Genomic DNA, 21,595 nt, shown 5'->3' on the forward strand with positions numbered 1-21,595 from the left:
GTGGACTCTTGATATTCTCTGTCCTGCAAGCTTCACCACTCAATCTTAACAGCTTCAACAGGCTGAACCAGTCAGGTATCAACTCACTGATTACATCTGTCATTGCATTTGGACCGAAATGGTGCATCAGCTGTATTTATTCCACCATGCCACTGGGCTCTTCTTCCATGCATTTAATGCTGAGTTCACATATAAGTCTGTCTGGTTTTAGGACAAAGAAAAGACAGGAAAAGAGACAAGCAGAATATAAGTTCTGCCATAGCCATGTAGCTTATGGAAAACTTAGCTGACACCCTGAGTAGTCCGCCTGTGTCGTCAAGTACACCAGTCACTCCAGTAATTAAGGCTAATGGATGTTGGGACAACAGTAAAACAAATTGGCTCCCTACACAAGTTTTATCATTACATATACTTGTTTAGCTGGAAGTTTAAGAAAATTGTGGAGATATGATTCCAGTTTCTCCAGTGATGTAGATGAATCCCCCACTGACAACTAACCACACCATGTCAGAAGAGCCATATGGTTCCATGGCAGGCCAAAAACCGTTGCTCTATTGATTTGGAACATTTTTTTTTTTTAAATGCTGGTGATCGGAAAAAAAAAATAAAAGAAAAGAAATTACCACCTGCATGAACAAAACTCCTCAAATGTGCTTGGGAGCTGATCAGATGTCTTCCCTCATCCAAAGTAGTTACTGAAAGAAGGTTAACGTCACCTGAAACTGCTGGTTGTGCCTCCCTTCAAAGACCAAGAGGACAAGGAAGGTCTAGATTAGATGATTTCAGAGAACAAATATAAAATATTTCCTTCACTGTTTATGACAGAACTTGATCATGGGCCTGGGAAAGATGATATGAATGAAAGAAAAGGTAGGTGGTAATAGTTCAAGATCAAGAAAGCAGGTACTTGCTAGTCTCAAAAAATAAACTTCACTATAGAGTCAAACGTTGAAACTTTGTCCCATATCCATGGAGTAATTATTTTTTGTGTTTCTCTAAGGAAAAAAAAAAAAGAAAAGGAAGGAGGAGGGGGGAGGGTTTAAAAAAGTCCTTGTGGCTACTCATAAGTGAACCATTGTGGAAAAAAAAAAAAAAAAAAGTCGTCTCCAGACATGTGCAAGTAAAATAAGATGGTGTTGCTGTACTGGATACTTCATGGCAGTACAGAAATATCATTAGCTAAGTGTTTTTTTTTTAATTTTCTTTTTTTTTTTTTTTTTTAGGACTGTGATATAAGGGGCACAGTCTTAATTCAGAACTTCTGTAGAGAGAATATAACTTATTTGTCTAAGTAACACTTAGTAGAACACTAAATCAGCTAAAATGCTGTACTGAAGGAGTAATAACACGTGTTCATATGTGCAATAGAATATCTCTCTTCAGTTAGCACGTATCTGAGAAAAATAGTTTGATGTACTCTTTGTGTTCATTGCAGTCATGGAATACTATTGTTGCTGTCTCAAGAAAGAGTAAAACTTGTGATGGACTAATATCTATCCACCATCTGAAACAGGCATCTTTTTTTTTTTTTTTTTTTTCACACTATTACTTTAAAATTGTGGCAATTAGAGATAACTACAGGAAAGGACATCCCCATAACATTGCTAACTTCCAAAGAAGACGCTTCTTCAGTGTATACAGTACTAAAACATATCTCTAATGCTATCTTTTGGTACTGACAACTGTCTTATTATTTGATTATATTTTTAACACATACTGGGGAGATACTTGGGGAAAGGATGGCTATATCCAGTGCATGCACAGCTCCAGGTGGTATCTTATTGAAACTACTACTACTGACTCAGTCTTGAGCACAAATGTCAAGTGGTGTCCAGACTCATTACACAGTGGTATGCTCATTTGCATTTGTCCCTACATAAACAGACATGAAACAATGCAAATATGTGTAAGCCAGCTCAAAATGTTTCTTCACAACACTAGTAATACCTCATCCCTGCATTAGATTATGTAAAGCAGCTATTGCTGAGATTCAAAAGTGATCCAATTCCAGCTATACATCCTTGACTAATGATGTCCATCTTGCAGTCTTTACTTGGCCAAAGCAGACCTCTGTGTACTCAGCAACATTGGCAAGTAGATTTGTTACATATCAATCAGTAGAGCAAACACTGGCAAGACCTATGTGCACTGTGTTGACACCAACAATTAAAACTCTCTGATATCCTTCCTGTCTCAAGCAATGTTTTGCTGCTGGAGAGAGAAATGATGATCTTTGAGACAACACTTAAGTCTAAGACTTTCTAATATGGATGCCTCACCCTCTGCATCTATTTCTCTCCCAGGGTAGGAAAAAATAGGGAAAAAAAAAAAAACAAAACAAAACAAAACAAAAACACAGTAAGATTTCACCCTTGATTCCTTTGGGGAGATACTGATGAAGTCATAATAGAAGTCATAATCCCATTCAAGCTTTTTGTCTGACAGGGCAAGTCTTTGACTTCAGAACATGTGGTATTGGAGAGCATTAGACTTGGTGGTGTCTTTTCTCTCTGGTTTGCAGCAGACTCCTCACCAGCTTTCCCTGCTCAGTTACACTGTAACTAACACTCTAGAACTGCAGAGGGGAAAAACCTCCCTGTCATTTTTCTGCTTCTGCTTTCTAAATCCTCTCCGTCCAATCCCCCAACTCTACCAGATAATCTTCTGTGTTTCTCATTGTAGGTATTATTGTGTCCCTGGGCATTCATCACTCACCTTCATCTTTCTTCTCACAAAGCTTTCAGCTTTTTCATTTCTGTCTTTCCTCCCCTAGCCCCAGTTCATGCTGAGCTTTACTGCCAGCTTCCTGGTTAAAAACAACAACAACCAACCAACCAACCAACCAACCAAACAACAACAACAAACATGGCCCATATCACAGGACCTGAAGAGCTGACTTACCTGTCTTCTGGATTTAACCTACAAAAAACCAATATCCCTACCACTTTGGTGACAGAGTTTTCATAGCATCCTCATCCATGCAAGGTGACAGGGAAACTTTCCTCATGCCTACTTGTCAGTCAATACCTGTGGCCTGTTCAGAGCCTGCCATGATGGCAAACAGGTCCAGGATCTTTCCACTTTATAAAAATCCATGTGTTGGGTCTCAGACACTGTGGTGCCTCTCACCAAGCACTGATCTTTGTGTGAGCTGAACAGAAGCTAACAAAGGAGAAGCTCAAATGCAAAAAATGCAACCCTCTCCCCACTTTTTTTTTTTTTCCAACAGCAGATGAAAGGTGTCTATAACCATTTATCAGCAGCTATTTCCTACAAATGCCTACCAGCATTTATAGTTTGTCATACTCTGCCTATGTCTGATGAGCAAAAGTCGACAAATGCAGTGTGTGTGTTACTATTATTGCCATTAGAGTTAATCATAAAACAAATAGCCTAAATTCAACGTATCCCATTACAAATATTAAGGTATAAATGATTAATTTCACAGCTGATGGAGAAAACGTTCAGTATTTCCTTTAGTATATTTAATAGGAACTTCTTTTAGACTAAGCTCAGTCATTTGGTGTACAGAAACAGACAGCTCATTCTCTAATTCCCACATTGGTATGTAAAAATATGGGCATTACAATTAGATGACCTTTAAGGTCCCTGCCAACCCAAGCCATTCTATGATTCTATTATAGGTGACTTCAACAGTAACAATAATATCCCCAGCTCAAACACAACAGAGGTGAAAGGTTATCACCTTTCCCCAGAAAGATGTAGCAGCTCATGACAAGGCTAAAAATTATCACGACCAGTGAGAAAGGGCACTTACTATCCTTAGCAGTAAGAGACACAGCAACTTCGCAAATGGACCCAAACACATTGAGTGTGTCTGAATCTATATTTGTTTCACTTGCAAAGGGCAACACAACAGTAATCCCTTCACAACAGCTGTGTGCTGTCATTTGAAGGTAGATTTCTCCACATGCTCATGCTGTGTGTTATGCTGCTCAATAACATGACTTGTCAGGTATGTTGCTTTTGCAGATCCCAGGATTACCAGAACAGTAAGGGCAACTCCTTTACTATTCATTTCTCTTTACTGTTTTGAATCAAGTTGAAAATAAAATTCTCCGATAGCTATCAGATCAGACTTCATAGAACCTTGTTCTAGGCTTAATATACATTTCAGAGGCAAATGTCAGCTCCCAGGTCTTCCAGAAGACTGCCCCTGAAATAATTTCTTTTTCTAGATCTTGTTCTTGGTGACTTCCTCTTTCTTCATTGCTTTGTACCGCTGATAGAATCTGAACAGTGAAAGATAGATGGCAATTTTCTTGGTTAATTACCATCTTCACCTAACAAGCGAGCAAAAGAGAACAAGAACCCAGTTAATGAAATTTGCACTCTGAATGATGACAGTGTCACCATCCTGCACAAATTCAGTGGTTCAGTTACTAGGGTGGATGTGGTGTTTGTGACAGAAGTGGTACAGTTTGTGGGCACAGCTCTAGGAAGCCATGCTTCAAACGGAGAAAGTTACTTGTGATTGGCAACAGTAAATATAGCATATGGATACGTTATATGTATGTTATGTTATATATATCCTAAATACAGGATAGTATGGATATGTTTGCCTTACAGACCGTAAAATATGTTTGTTCTCTGTGGCCCTATCATAGGCAGGCAGAAGCATCCCATGACAAAAAAATACCATCTGGGTGGAAAAATTATCACTTGGATTTTTTGTAATTTTCTGTCTCTTTGTCCCATGGCAAGTACTAATGAATCAGGCTTGGCAGTGAGAGTAGAGAGACATAGTTTCAAAGATGCAGGGGGAAACCTTGCTAGGGAGATGTCTCAAGACATGGAAATTTGTCATGAGATATTAAAGAATGCATATTCCTTCCCACAGTGCCAGATGGGAGACATAATGATAGATCTAGGAAAAAATATAGCATATGTCTAAATCACAAGGATAAATAGAAATGTTTGTCTTTTGTAAGAAACAAATTAGTTTGGAAAATAAAGTCTGTAGTCTCAGAGGTCAAACTAGCCCAAACAAAGAGATCTGAAAGATATAACCCTATAGCACACAGCAGATGCATAACAGATACATCAGGTTGTTCTGAAAACAGGAAAAGTCATTTGGAACTGAGGTTTTATTATGTGTTTGTAGTGAAAGAACCAAACTTTTGAACAAAACTTGTGGGAGATGTTATTTGTGCTATTAATGAAAAACAGTTGGAGCACGACTTGAAAGAAAATGAGAGGAAGAGACAGGAATTTTACTGTGGAAAGTTTTGTTTTGACAGCAAACAATTCTACAAGGTATTCCCATTTCCAGATACAATGTTTTGGATATTTGTTAAACTTTATACAAAAGGCATACATTCCACTGTTAGAAACTACAATTATGTCTTTTAAAGGCTGCTTGTCCTTTAAAACTGTAGGTCTCCAAATACGTCATAAAATGGTTTGTGCAGTACTTCTTTGAAGTATGATCTTGCTTCAGAATTTTGCTTCAGAAGACCAATATTCCTTTAAAAGGGATTTTTCCACCCGATACCTGGCAGTAACCCAAAACGAATCACTAGAACTGCAGTATCAGAACAACTTCATAATTACAGCACAGATTTCAAATGTAAACAAAGCCAAGCATGGTCTGAGGGCCATAGATATTTGAAGGTCTGAACTGGTGAAGCTGATTTAACCATCTGAAGGTAATTCATAAAGCAAGTATGCTTATGCTTTGATCTGAGTTGATACATTTTTCACACATTGGAATCAGCAGAAATACACAACTCTAGAATCTCCTAACCAGTATATAAACACAGTGTATAAACCAGTAATAAAAGAGATGATTGAATAAAAACACACAGGTGGATACAATGAGATTCTGTTGGTGAAGAATCCCAGTGTACGTGTCTTATCTGCTACCAATTTTGAAGGGGAATTTCTTAAGGAGAGTTCAAGAAATAATTTTATACATCTTTATAAAGAACAAACCAAGGTAGTCCCACAATGGACTGTCTGGGAGAACACCAAGAGAAAACACAGGACCTTAGAACGTGGGATTCTTTTTTTGCCAGAAAGGTGGCAGTGCACAAGACAGAAGTGACTTTAGAGTGGGAGGACACAGCACCAAAGCCCTGCTGTGCAAAAAGAGCAGTGGGAGAAGATGCAAAGACAAGATGAACATTCAGCCAGGGCTTGGTTGACCTCAAAGTGGAGATAAAAACAGCCTTCACTGCAAAGGTAGAGAAGAATTAAACATGAAGAAATCAAGGATGACCTCAATTTAAGAGGCAAGCCAGCTAAGAGAGATTAAGGCATAAATTTTGATAGGCTGAACTAGTGATAGGACATGATGATGGGAGCCAGAAGCCTGATATAAGGGCCTGATATATGATATAAGAGTCTGAAACTTACAGAGGTCAAACAGACCCAAGCACCACAAAGAGTTTTATTTAATGAAGACCCTAATGGGGAAATTAGCCCTGTGGGAAGTTTTGAGCTAAGCCTGGAAGTTGAGCAGAGGTGAGGAAGAGGAAATGGGCAGCTAAAGTGGGTCATCAACAAGGAGATCACCAAAGCCTGAGCATGTGGGACCTTAAGAAGAGGAGAAAGACATTCAATAGAGAACTGTAAGACAAAATTAGAGACAGTGACCCACAGAGCCCAGGTACCCAGGAGATAATAAGGGAAGAGTCAGGTGAAGTCAAATGCGATGAAAGTCAGAGGGGGTGAAAATGTTTGAAAATAAGACTAGAAAGGGAAATCTGTCACATCCTCACTCTGGTCTGATTTCCACCAGAGAGCTTAAGAGAGGAAAATGGCACAGTGCATGGGGGTGTATCAGGAGAAATTGTGTGGTAACAAGTACCCAAGATTAAATGGAACTCCTGTGAGCAACACACTGTACATTTCAGGATAAGCATAGTAATGGGCTGAGTAGAATTCATGGCTTATATTGCTTCTACACGATGATGAAGCAAAAAGTTTTAATAGCATGTTAGGAGGACAGCAAGAGAATATTGCTGAATCAACGCAGCCTGCGATGCCTAAGGCTTTTATGATCTACTTAGTCTGAGTTGATCATACATAGCCCTGTTGATCTGGTAACTATTACAGCAAAACATGTAAACTTATATAATAACGCTAACACTTAATGCAGTATGCTAATAGACAGCATACTGATCCAAAGCTCTAACAGTTATTCCTGATTTGGATGGTGCATTAAATACTTAAATATTGTGAACAAAAAGCCACTGATTAAAATAAAAATAAAGTATAATGTCATTAATGTGCCAAGCTATATGCTCTTAAACTAATATATTTGCTTCCTTTTTTACCATTATTTTTTTAAACATCCATTTGCATTTGAGATTTTAAAGCTAGTAAGCTAATAAAGGCTGACTCAGGTTCTTCTGAAACAAGATAATTATCTAAGCAAATAAGAGTCTTGGAGAATGTACACATTGAATGAACTTAAAGCAAACAACAACCAAAACCTGCTAGTTTTCTCTAAACTGGGCTTTGGAGAGAGTTTCAAGGTAGCTACATGGATTGTATGTGGTACATCACCTTACAAGTGTTTGCCCCCCTAAGTGCCAAAGGATACAACAGGGTGTGAGGTACCATATAGGAAAAAAATGAAATAGTGAAGGTTACTGAAATGCTGTGTGGATATCATGTACCTAAACAGAAGATCTTCTGCTACTGAAATGAATGAAATCTATAGAACCTATATCAATATAAGAGGGAACCTATATCAATATAAGAGGTGATGTTTATAGCTGTTGTTATATTACTCTTGCTTCTGCCAAGTTTCAGGCAGTTTGAAAGAGTTCTCTGAAATTAGGGCTTCTATTCTTAAAGCAATAATCCTATGGGCTAAGCTGCTTCCAGAGCACGCAAGGACTCATCCCGTAGGCATCAATAGGAGATATTAGCAGGATGGTCTAATAGAAACAACTGCCACATTGCCTCATACTTGAAGTATGCATTATCCTAGCACTTTGATTAGCATAAATATGCATGAGAATTGGCCTGTTGTCATTTTATCAGCTATGACAAGACATAATTGTGCAAATATAAGGCTAACACCCAGAATTTGGTTTACTTCCGTTACTAACCATACGCCTTGTTGATATGGGAGCAAATATGGAAATTGCTGCAGTTATTCAGAAGAAAAAAATCTCTCTAACAACAACAACAACAAAAAAGTGCATAAATAACCCTGATTATCCATTCAGTGAATGTTACCCATATAGACGGCACTGTCCATTCAGCATGTGGAATGTCCTGTTTTGACTTTCACAAGCTTAGAGAATGAAAGTCAAAATGCAATAGCAGTGTATCATATACATGCTTTATTTGCACTTATCTCCACCTAATGGGTATGAACATCAGCAATGTCCAGTCTCATTTGATTTAGGGAGAGATGATACGTGAGATGGAAAAGCCTATGGAGGGACAGAACCTCTCTTAAAGCACTTGGTGGACTTTCTGTTGACTTCACTTTCATGAGACCCACCATTCAAAGATGATTTAGCCCTGAAGTATTACTTTCTGTAGACTGAACTATTTAACAGACAGTAGCCAGAGCTATTATATAGTCGATACTATTAAAATTATTTTCCTTTATCCCTTTCCTTTCCTCCTTTGACTTATGTTGCATACAGATATTGGAACTGGTGCTTTAATAATAATTCCTGGCCTGTGTATGTGTAAAATGCTATTTATGCAAGGTCTTTGAGAAGCTGCTATATCTTTGTCAGTGTCCCTGTCAGATAATTGTTATCTGGGTTGTGAAACTCCTCTAGAGTTTTACAAAAAGAGTTTCTTATTTTAAGAACATGTTTCTCTTCCCCCATTGCTGAGACCATCTCTCTGCATTCATACTAAAACAAAACAGGAAAGGAAACTGCAGAAGCTAGAAAGCAGAGAATGATGCTTAGCCATCCCCTTTGAATTCCTTGAATAATAAATTGGGATTGAACAATAAATACAGATTAGTTTAGTTGCCAATGCATAAAATAATCAGACTCTAAGTTTGCAAATTATGCTGCAGATGTACTATAAATGATTAATATAACCCTACTTTATTTTGTAATCACAGCACATATCAAGCAAAAAGGCTTGCTATATTGCCATCAGAGGCTGTAGTTATACCACTAACAGCTTTGGCTGAGAAGTCAGTGGGCATTTAAGTCCAAAATATGCATTAGGCAAAGCAGAATGAGTAATGCTTGGGATGACCATAAGGCATGACTGTTAAGTGTCTTTGTACTTACAGAGACTGAGCAATGTTCACTTGCCCCACATAATTTGGCAGTCACAGCTGCTGGAAATATTTTGATGGGTTCTATGTGGAAAAGATTCTGATGGACTGTGGTTATAAAGCATAAACTGTTCAAACCAAGCATATATAACTTCTACTTATTTTCATGGGACTAATAATTCACATAACTTGCAATGAGTTATAGGGTTATGTTTCCTGCATTACATGCAGCTTGTATGGTATTGAATCATACAGCCTGATTTTGACTGTAAAGCCCACATCCATTCGACACCGTGCATCAGTTTGCAAAATGTATACACTTGTACTGGGGACATGAGCAGCTGAAAGAACCTTGGTCAAACAAGGTGCAAAGAAAAGTATATTTTGGCATTAAATCTGATAATCCCATGGCTGAACAAGCAACACTGTTTTCAGACAAAGCCCATCTGCACAAAAGCATTTCACTAGCAGAAGCGGCACACCACAGTCGATCACCATTCTAGAGCGCAGCAGCTTTATCCTATGAATCTTTTCCAATTTCCCCCTTTCATGCAAGCACTTCAGATTTGGAATATTCATAGGTTTCCTCAGTGTGCTACAACCTCTTGCTGTGGCAGACCAATTATAAATTGATTGTTATTATTATTTTATTATTTTTTATTATTATTTGCCATATCTGTTGTATTGTACCCTTTTTTTTATGCTGTAGGCATTGCATCTCTATTTTTGGTATCTGTGTTCATGAGTATACTTAAGGAAGTACGTTATCCGTGTGGATCCTTGTATGTCTATTGCATGCATCTAAACAGTTCTCTCAAAGGTCAGTCAGATTTTGTTGTAGGTTAAATATTACCAGCTGTAATGTATTGGGATATTTTCAAGCTTCTCTAATGGTAGCAGAGCTGACCTAGACTGCTTAGGGTGCACTGAAAAGCTATTAGAGAGTGCTGTGTTTAAAGTCAGCAGCAAAATTGAGGCAGAGCTAAGCTTCATAAAGCTGCAGTATTAGGATTTTTTTGACATTGAACTTCATGGGAAAGTAGCTGAAAAGGAGACTTTGTGATGTATGCTGTGGACTTAGATCTGTTAAGACCAGGTACAAAACCAAAACCAAAACCAAAACCAAAACAAAACAAAAACGCCTAGCCAATTTGCTAGGAATATTCTACTCTTTGAAGGAAATATACCAGTGACTCCTTGAGTTAACTGACACAAATGCTGCAGACATTTAAAGGCAAAATCAATAGGTCCCTGTGAAGTGAGGAGAATTAAAGTATTGAGTAATGTGACCCTTTGAAATCATTTGTGGCCACCTGTAGCTCCTGGCACGATGGTCCACACTGACAATGGAGGAAAGCATATTGCTGACCATTACGTTTAATATGCGTGTGGCTGGGTTTTGTTTGCTTTTTGTGGTCCAGCAAATATTAAGGAACCTGTAACTCTGGACAGTGCTGAAGGGCCAAGAAGAAATTGGGGGTGGAGTAGGGTGAGGGGGAGGGAGGAGGTGGGAGAGCTGCTAAAGTTGTGTTATCTTAAGTTAGTATTTTCTGTCCATCATCTCTATTATATATTCATCTTTGCACCTCTTAACAATTTAGAACTGGAACAAGACAGTTTGTTGAGAACAGAAATAGAAGTATTGATCATACTACATACATTCAAATCTGTTAAGAAGACAGTAATAATGCTTATGCTGATTCTAGTAGGGAATATTATTTTCCTATATTCCCATTGAGTTAAATGGAGATGTAGTTGTTTTTTTCATCTTATAACTAATGAGACTGTTAATTTATGGTAAGAGTTTTGAATTTATCAGAATAAAACTCATTAAACCTGAAGAGAGCTAGGATACACTCAACCCTATCCTAAATGCAGTTTGACATTGTCTCCGGTGGAAATCAATGGGAGCTATTCTGTTTACTCTATTGGATGTAGAGTGAGATCTTCAAATATTTCACATAAAAATCTAGGGGCACACTAAAATTAGACAAATTAAAGTCTAGATTTCTCATTTATACTATTACATATGACTTCTTAATGTAATGTTTTGATTGCCCAGAGACAAGGGTGACATAAATAAAATCAGTCTTTCCTCTCTACCCTATAAATATACTTACACTATTATTTTACTTTAAAGTAGTAAACATATTTCCTAAAAACTGTGCTGTGTACAGAGCCATAGAAACACATATCTTTATAAATGGACTTAAAAGATTCTTGCACAGCTCTATACATTTTTCTCAATCAAACAAAACAAAACAAAAACAGAAAAAAGACATATTATTCCCTAAATATGAAGTGATGTGTTCAAAAATTCATGTTAGTGGATAAGCAAGTTTTCTCTGCATACTACATTATAAATTATGGGTTCACACCTAATTCCCTTATGAGTCACAGCATTCCCACTGACTGTAAGTAGAATGCATTTAAGTAAATTGCTGGGCAGCAATTTTTCACAGTATCATCCATTTTCTTAACAGGCATGTGGTAGTCTCATATTTGTCTGCATCCCAGCTAACATACATACATAAGAGAAAGAAAAAATCCTGCCTACAAAATACATTGTATTCTGCAATTAGGCTGTGACCGATATGATGTATCTGTATTTATGAATAAAATATTTGTTCTTAATATTACAGGGTTGTGTCACCTCCATACCCATGCTGCCTTTCAGAATAAGCAGGACAAGATTGATACCCTAATGGGGTACCCTTTCTCCTTCAAGATTAAGAGTTCCCATGCCCTTGGGAAGATCAGAGTTCCCATACTTCCATTCACTCGACACTGATACAAAGTGCCTTTCATTCTGCTGGTCCTTCATACAATTATGTGCTCATTGCATCCCTTGCTAAGGCTGACCCACATAAAAGTATAAGACAGGAACTTGTGGTGGTTTCAGCCTGAAAAGCAGCCACAACTGCTCACTCACTCCCCTTCCTCAAAGGAAAAGGGGGAGAAAATATGATGGAAAAATGTTCAAGTGTTGAGATAAGGACAGGGAGATCACTCACCAATTACCGTCACAGGCAAAACAGACTCAACATAGGGAGATTAATATAATTTATTGACTATCACTGGCAGACTAGAACAGTGAGAGACTAAAAGCAAACTAAAAGTGCCTTCCTCTCCATCTCCCCACAGGCAGTGCAGCGGCAGAGGGAATGGGGGCTGCGGTCAGTCCCTGACACTTTGTCTCCGCCGCTTCTTCACGGTCACTCTCTGCCCCTGCTCCCCGTGGGGTCCCTCCCACGGGATGCCGTCCTTCCCGAACTGAGCCTGCGGGGGCTGCCCACAGGCAGCAGCTCTTCAAGAACTGCTCCCACATGGCTCCGTACCACGGGGTCCATCCATCCCCCAGGAGCAAACTGCTCCAGCACAGGTCCCCCACGGGCAGCAGCTCCCCCCAGACCCCCTGCTCCTGCGTGGGCTCCTCTCCACGGGCTGCAGCTCCGGCCCAGGGCCTGCTCCTGCGGGGGCTCTCCATGGGCTGCAGCCTCCTCCAGGCCACATCCACCTGCTCCACCAGGGGCTCCTCCATGGGCTGCAGCGTGGAGATCTGCTCCATGTGGGACCCATGGGCTGCAGGGGGACAGCCTGCTCCACCAGGGGCCTCTCCGCAGGCCACAGGGGAACTTCTGCTCTGGGGCCTGGAGCACCTCCTGCCCTCCTGTTGCACTGACCTGGGGATTTGCAGGGCTGGTTTTCACTCCCTTCTCCCAGCTCCTGTTGTACAGCAGGGTTTTTTTTTTTTTCACTTCCTTAAATCTGCTCTCCCAGAGGCCCAACCAGTGTTGCTCAATGGCTCATCTCTGGCCAGCAGCAGGTCCCTTTTGGAACCGGCTGGATCTGGCTCTGCTCTGACATGGGGCAGCTGCTGGGCTCTGCTCACAGAGGCCACCCCTGCAGCCCCACTGCTACCAAAACCTTGTCACGTAAACCCAATACAGGACTTTCTTTAGATCAAGCAACAGAAGAGTCCGTGATTTCTAAAGATTTAGGGTTATAACTCTGGTAATGGTCCATGTTGAGAGGACAATCTGAGTGACTGAGCAGTTAAGAGTGCATCACAATGCAAATGCACAGAGGATCATAGTGAAGATTACTGGAGTAACCTTAATTCTGCCTTTTTTACCCTTGGAGCATCTAACTTCAATGCATTATTTTTCCTTTAATGTAGGCCTTTGGCAGTTGCAGTATATCAGAGGTGGCAAGCCAAAGAGAACTATTACAACTATCTAATTTGACCTCCTATATAAAACAGGACACAATGTCACTTGCTGTTTTTACTTTGAGCCAATTAGCTAGAGTGTGACTAAGCATGACTTTCAAAGACATTCATTTTTCACTGGAGGATTTCAAAAGATGGAGAATCCATTAGTTTTCTTGCTGGTTTGTTCCAACAGTTAATCACTCCCTCTGTTTAAAAAATATATGCTTCATTGCCTGTCTGAATGGTTTCATGGTCTTAGCTTCCAGCTATGGGCAATTCATTTGTTTTGTTTTGTTTTGTTTTGTTTTTCTCTTTGGACTAAAGAACCCTTTATTCAACTGGTATTTTCTTTCCATTAAGTTTAGTGTCTTAGTCGCTGTAATCAAATCATATTAATGCATTATTGTTGAGGGAGCTAAATAGCTTGTGCCTTGGAAGTACCTTACTGTACTTTCTGCAGCCGTCAAAATAATTTTGAAATTATTTTCTGCTCTTTTTTTTTTTTTTTTTTTTTTTTGCATACCTTTCATAACATGGGAACAGAACTGTGTACTGTACTTAACAGCAAATGAGCAACCAAATTCATTAAATACCAAAGCCTACTGCCACCAACAGTAGCGGCAGGTGGTAAGGGGGGTGCTTTACCATGGGACCTACCACTGCTGCAAGGCCAGGATCTGTTGTGGAAATTCTCTGACCAGCCTAAGGCGTGTGGGGAAGACAGCTAGTAGTGCTGCCTTTACCAGACCTGTGCCAGTCCAACATCAGATTTGTGCTCCTCCTTTCACCTTCTCACTTCTTTAGCTCTTCCCCTTGTGTTTCTGTTTCTCCTCCTCTGCTTGAGAAGCATTTGGGGCTGCCAGATAAGACTCCATTTTCTGCAGCACTCCTATAACTGTGTGACCAATGGCATCAGCTAAAAATAGTATCTTAAACAGCTTTAGTGCTGGTGCAAATTAGTTACATCTCAGAGTTGCCTGAAGGCAATGTGCGAGGCTTATTCTTCTGAAATTGAAAGGTTATAAGCAATAGTAAGCACCAGAAGAACTTCAATTTCTATTTCTGTGTTTGCTGTTATTTCATGTATGTGTATCATTAGAAAGTAATTAGAAGGAAGTTAGTTTGAATGACTGATATCACAGGACAGTTAATGCCATCTTTAATACAACCAAAGAGACTCTCAGTTTAGACAAGTGAAATAGATACAGGAGATATTCCTTCTTTTTCTATATTTGTCATGACAGATTATAAAGGTTCTGTGTTTGTCCTAGGACAGAGAAAGCTGAAAAGCCAATTCTTAACTACTTAGTGCTCTATGACATGAGGATAACATTTTTTAGCTTTCTAGGCCCATTTATTCCCTCAAAACAAATAAAACACTTCTCCCTTTTGTTCCCTTATCTAAATATTTCTTATTCTTAAGCAGGTTACAATCAGTGATATTTAACAGTTCTGACAGAGCACTGAGCATTTTTGCCTCTAGTCTGATTCCAGCTCAGTTCAAATAATTTGGTAATAGGGATGTTTTCTTGGGGTGATGTTTTTTTCCAGTGATCTTTAATGACTTTGGTACTAGATGAGATCAGTTCTGAATTCTGCTTTCATTATCATAAAATTGTTTCCTTGTTTTCAACAAATATTCAGATGCACTAGTGAGATCAACATTGCAGGTGTTAACTGGCTAAAAATTCCTGGTCTCTTCAGCAAAAAGTGCTGGTAAAGGATTCAAATGTGTAAAATAGAATATTCAGTGAAAGTGCTCTTCAGTCTACAATTTCCTTTTTTTTTTTTTTTTAAGTGAAAGTTCATGTTTATTAGCAAATGTGCAGAAAAGACCGTTAACGTTAAACAGAATCTCACTCACAGAGCTGCACAACTTGTCCGTTGTATGAAGCTCTACACTTGTCTTTAAGCATATGATTGCCGAAATAAACTCAACTACTTAGATCATCCAAACATCCAAATAGTAACAGATATCAGAAAAATAAAATCATACAAATTCTGAACTTAAGCCTGTCTTTGCCACTGTGTTGATTTTACATTTATTGTATTATGGCAAAGACATGAGGAGGAAAGCAAAAATAAAAACCATTTTTATTAATTACCACTGTACATAAGGCAAAAACTGCCATTAGGAAGTTTGCCTCTGCATTCTGCTAACCAAAGTGCCACCCTGACCATGCTCTCAAAAACAGAATCTCATGTCTGCAATCAATTGCTGATGAAGGCAGCTGTATCACCTGGAAGCATGCAAGCTGTCTGCTAGGAGGACTTCATTCCTCTCTACCAATGGCATTTTTGAGATGCATGAATCCTGGTCATTCGGTCTCAGCTACAGACTTTCAAGCATTTTGTGTAGTGTGGACAAGATTCCATTTTATTCTGTGGTTGTATCCTGTGTGGTTGTTTATACTGACTGATGTGAAATTATCAGATCAGACACTGCTTTTAGTTTATTTATAGAGCTTTAAATAACCAAAATAGCAATGGAGAATTTAACAAGTTATTCGTGTTGTAAACAACAAACATCTAATTTTTAGGAATAACGAAACACAAAGAATGAGGGTGAAGGGAGACCGAGGGCTGTAGCTGTGAGACAACTGATTTTTCGGTTATAGCCTATCCATAAATACGAGGGACAGTTTCCAATGCTCAAATGAAAGATAAAGGCTTGTTTGTTTGTTTTTCTTTTGACAAAATAAATACATTATAGTTAACAGTACCCGCGTACACTTGGCAAGCTCAACTCCTTTCAGAAAATGCAGAAAATGCCATGCCCAAAAATATTTATTTGAATAAAAATTAACGTTTCATATAGCCATGGCAAGATCCACTGTAAATTGGTAACCCCTCAGCCCATTCTCACATCAGCAGATCATTCATCCAAAAAAATGTGTCTAACCTACTAAAACAAGCAAACTGGATGTCAGGCGAATCACTCACAGAAAGGCAGTCTCGTCTATTAATTGCATCCTGAAAGAATCTGCCTTGGACATGAAACATGGCTGAAACTGAAATCACTGTACCAGCATTATGGGAACAGATGGTACATGTGCTCTGTAGATCAAAAAGATACCTCACCTGTAAATGTGAGAAATCTGTTCTTTTTGATAGGCCAGTCATAAGGAAGCTATTATACTCTTGTGGATCAGTTGTTTCTTAGGCGTGTGTTTGTAACAATGTTAGCACAACCTGCAATACAAACAGGAATCAAGCACAGAAGCAGCTCCCACCTACTGAATATTAACTAGTTCAGCAAAATGCTTTCCATTCTTTTTATAATGCATTATTATACACTCAAAAGTCAAGAAATATCCACATTAAGACTGAATGTGTAATTTTAGGCTTTTGTTCATTTGATACCATATTTGCCTAGGATGAAGAATCCAAATCCATAGAGCACATTCTTTCTCCTCTGGGACCTCTAACCTGTATTCTGTGTCCCCTTTCCATTGGTTTCCGTGGATGGCAATAAACATTGCTGCTGCCCTAAGTCACTACCTGCATCATTAGCTCCTGCACCAGAGTACAGGATCAAAACTACATGAGGCAGGAATATAATGGCATAGGATGCAAGGAAACACAGAGAGGATACTTGTGAAGAGGAAGAGAGAAAGTGAGGTTTTCATGAATCACCTCTGGCACTTGGCATTGGGAAGTGGCAAGCATCCTTCTTCACTCACTCCCTGCGGCATTTGAATCACATAAGGGTGTCATACAGAATCAAGTGTTGGGCCCGGAGAAAACTGATGGTCAAAGGAAGGAAAAGGGAAAATGAGAGAGCAGGGAAAATGAGAGAGCAGTGGGGATACAGGGAAGAAATAGAGAAAAATCAATAAAGAAATGGAGCACAAACTGCAAAACATCAATAAAGATATATTTTAAAAAAAGGATGAGAGGGAGGCAGAGAGTCAGACACGGACTGTAATAAGGTATCCAATATTATGCAAGCTACAGCTGGACTATTTTGCTTAGGAACAAAAGGAATATGGAGTGCCTCGTGCATGCACACAGCATGAACTGCTAAGTTTGCATGCCACATATCCTAATCTACCACAACTTTTGACAAGCATGTCATCATGTACTACTACACGTGACTGTAGATAAATGTGGCACAAGGTGTAGGATGTCCTGGTTTCAACTAGGATAGAGTTAATTTTCCTCACAGTAGCTGGTATGGTGCTATGATTTGGATTTAGGATGAGAATAATGCTGATAACACACTGATGCTTTAGTTGTTGCAGAGCAGTGCTCACACGGATTCAAGGACTTTTCAGCTCCTCACACTGCCCTGCCAGGAGGAGGCTGGGGGTTCTCAAGGAGCTGTGAGGGGACACGGCCAGCACAGATGGCCCCAGCTGGCCAAAGGGATTTTCCATACCATGTGTCATCATGCTGAATAATTAATATGGGGTGGCTGGACAGGGAGTGGGGGTATCACTGCTCACGGATGGGATGGGCATTGGTCAGAAGGTGGTGAGCAATTGCATTGTGCATCACTTCCTTTGTACATATTATTACTACTACTACTACTACTATTATTGTTATTATTTCTCTTCCTTTTCTGTCCTATTAAACTGTCTTTATCTCAACCCACAGGTTTTCACCGTTTTTTTTTTTTTTTCTATTTTCTTTCCCATCCCACCGTGTGTGGGAGTGGGAAAATGGCTGTGTGGTATTTAGTTGCCTGCCAGGTTAAATCACAAGGGTTAGTGTACAATTAAGATGCTCTTCTACCTCAAAGTACTATTAAATACAATTTTAGAGCTCAGGGTCTCTAGACAGGACCTGTGTGCCTTCAGGCACAGGTGCAAACTGTTAGCACTGTTCAGTGTTTGGGATGGCGAGATGGCCTCGCCACCTTTCCTGCTCGTGCAGCTGAACCGAGGGCAGTGCCACCAACCTCCATCCCCTGTGCTCTGCTCCTCCTTGTTTCTCTCTACTATTCCGTCTTCAAGCATCTGAAGATGCTTGAAAACACAGAAGTGAGTAAATGATGCAAAACCATGACTAAGTTGTACGCAAATTTCTGCTGGGAAATTCGCCAGGTTGCTATGGGTAACAGGCTCTGCGAGGAGCATCTGCTCTGTGACTGTCCTCCTCCGTCCTAGCACATTCGCTTTTACTCCACAGAGGCTTAAACAGACAGTCCTTGCTGACGTGTGGGAATACGTGAACAGGCTCTGAGATTCCCTTTCACAAAGAGTGGACATTTTGTATTTTCACTGTCTTCTGCACGCTCCGTGTGATGGAACATCCGACCCATGCAAAGTTCACATGGGAAATCTATGTCCCTGAAGGATGACTCTTTCTGCAAGACCAAGATACAGTCAGTATACGTGAAAACAGGCCATAATATTCAGATGTTTGTATCATTGCTTGTAACTCATATAGACTTTACAAACACCACAAACACACAAGAACACAATGACACAATATATATTTTAAAGCTAGTCACCACTTTCAACATTTTAGAAGCAAACCTTCAGCATTTCCTGCCTACACCTCTGATGTCTCATTCACGTATGATTGCAGAAAGTGGCACTTGTAACCCTGCACTCCCGTTACTCAATTTGCAAAACCAACAAGCCCATCCTACAAAGGTCTCATTTTCCCTACACATATATCCCTGCAGTGAAAACAGTCTGGAAACAGCCTGTTAGTTCAACAGTTCCACAGTATCCACAGTCTGGTGAATCACATAGCAAAACAGCAAATCTGCTTCAAAGCCTGAATATTAATCTGGGCTTGTAGAGGGAAATTTCACAGGGAGAGTGTTGCACTCAGATATATAGGATCAGGGCATTTTTTTTCCTCCTGGTTACACTTCTTCTGCAGAAGGGAATTTTCCAGTAGACTGAGGAAACACTTACTTTTGGCAAACTGACATGATATATATATTAGCCTACAGACATGCTAGTGGAGATGTTTTCCTATTTTTATGTTCTACCTTCAGTAACATGTACTTTTGATCCCAGTTCTTTGTATTAGAAATTTCTGTGACCTTTTCCTTTTCTCTTTTATTCCTGAAGCCCAGAGCAACCTGCCCACATCCAGACCTGCTTCAGTTTCATATGTGCAGCCATTTTACTTGCAGATTCCACACACCAGCACTTGAGATGACTGCTAGGCCTCTGCTACCTTTCAGTGTAGGGCCTTCATGAGACATAGAGGGTGCATGCTTGTAGCTGCGTTTCAGACAAGCACGTTTCACCAGAAGCTTGTGACATGACTTTTTTCATGTGACACTGGTCTCTATCTCTTTGTTTGCTTCAATCACTCAGCAAAAGTAGTCACAGGGAAACGGGTAATTGTCTCACATGCAGTAGTTTAAATAACCTGCATCTGCAATTTTGTTGTTATTACCTGGTACTGCTGAATTTTAATAACCTTTAGGCCTACTGCTCACTGTACGTGCTTTATAATATTATCTATAGCATTTACAGTCAGGCAGTGTTCCTGCACCTCCAAGCAGAAAGGAGGAAGGTTTTAGCTCAGCTTGCAAGCTCACCAAGCTGACTTCAGACCACTTGGCAAACACCTGGGATGGTACAAGTGATGAAAAATATGACACAGTTTGGCAGTAGCAAACGTTTCATTTTTCAACAGGTTATAGTTGTGGAGATATAATCTGGATACACAGGCTTGTTGTGTTTTAGTGTCTCAGTGAGAGCTGCTCCTGATACAACTTGAAACGTACAGCACTCATTCAAAAGTAGCTTATCACACAGAAAGCAGAGAGAGAAAACCAAGGGCCGTACTTTCCCTATGGTAGCCGTGCTGTCCTCCACTAGGAGTTTAACTCGGATCTTGTGCAGTACAGTGCAACCTGCCCCTGGATATTGAGCACATTCACATTGTGCTGGGAACTGTGCAGGTGTAGCAGAAACACAGAGCATAAGAGGCACAATTTGCTGGTCAGCACAGGGGGTCCTGGTGGACACCATGTTGACCATGAGCCAGCTATGTGCCCTTGCAGTAAATTAAGGCTAGTGGTATCCTAGGCCACATTAGGTGTGTCACCAGCAGGATGAGGGAGATGACCCTACACCCTCTACTCAGCACTGGTGAGACCAAATCTGTAGTGCTGTGCCCAGTTCTGGGCTGCCCAGTGGAAGAGACACGTGGAGCTACTAAGAGAGTCCAGCGATGGGCTGCTAAGATAACTGTGGAACCAGAGCACTCTCCTGTGAGGAAAGGCTGAGGGAGATGGGACTATTTAGCATAGAGAAGGGAATGCTTAGAGGGGCTTTCAGCAGTATGTATAAATATCTGAAGGGAAGGTGCAAAGAAGAAGGAGCCAGGATCTTTTCAGTGGCATCCAGTGACAGGACAAGAAGCTGCGGGAACAAGCAGGAGCCCAACACACAGGAGGTTTTGTCTGAATGTGCGGGTGGCCTAGCACTGGCATAGGCTGCCCAGAGAGGCCGTGGGGTCTCCTCATGGAGACCTTCAGAAGCCGCCTGGATGTGGTGCTGGGCACCCTGCTCTGGGTGGCCCTGCTGGGGCAGGGGGCTGCAGCAGGGGGAGAGGGCCCTGCCAGCCTCAGCCATTCTGTGAAGTCAGTAAACGCAGCAGTTACGTTACTCAGGACTAAGGAGGGTACCACCAGAGCGCCCAAGGCACTGTCACAAAAACATACGACATGTCCTGAAGCTATATGTGGGAAGCTCCTTCCATGCTGGAGGGAGTTCTTGTATGGGGGTCAGAAATACTTCTGAGTTGGTTTAATAGAGTCGGTTCTGCTTCCTGAATGCAAATCACCTGTGTCGCTACAAAAACAAGCCTGGCAATCCCATCTGTGCAGTCAAAATACACTTACTTTCATAGTATCTAAAACTGGGTAGATAATATACATTTCCTAATTAATAATTTTAAAAATATAAGTGATCCAGCTGGCAAGCAATTCGCTAAATATATTTGTGTGTCAAAAAACATTACGAGAGATGACTCAGGAAGGGGCAAAAGTTACCACTTTGCAACTTTTAAAGCTTTATTTATCCACGGGTTGTTTCACCGGACACCGTGCCATCAGGCTGGCACCTCACAAATAAATAAATAAAATAAAATAAAATAAAATAAATAAAATAAAATAACGGAGGTGGGTGATGAAAGGTGCGGCCACGGCTCTTCCCAGCGGGTGCGTTGGC

Source organism: Cygnus olor, chromosome 2, assembly GCF_009769625.2.
Source record: "Cygnus olor isolate bCygOlo1 chromosome 2, bCygOlo1.pri.v2, whole genome shotgun sequence".
NCBI classification, from domain to species: Eukaryota; Metazoa; Chordata; class Aves; order Anseriformes; family Anatidae; genus Cygnus; species Cygnus olor.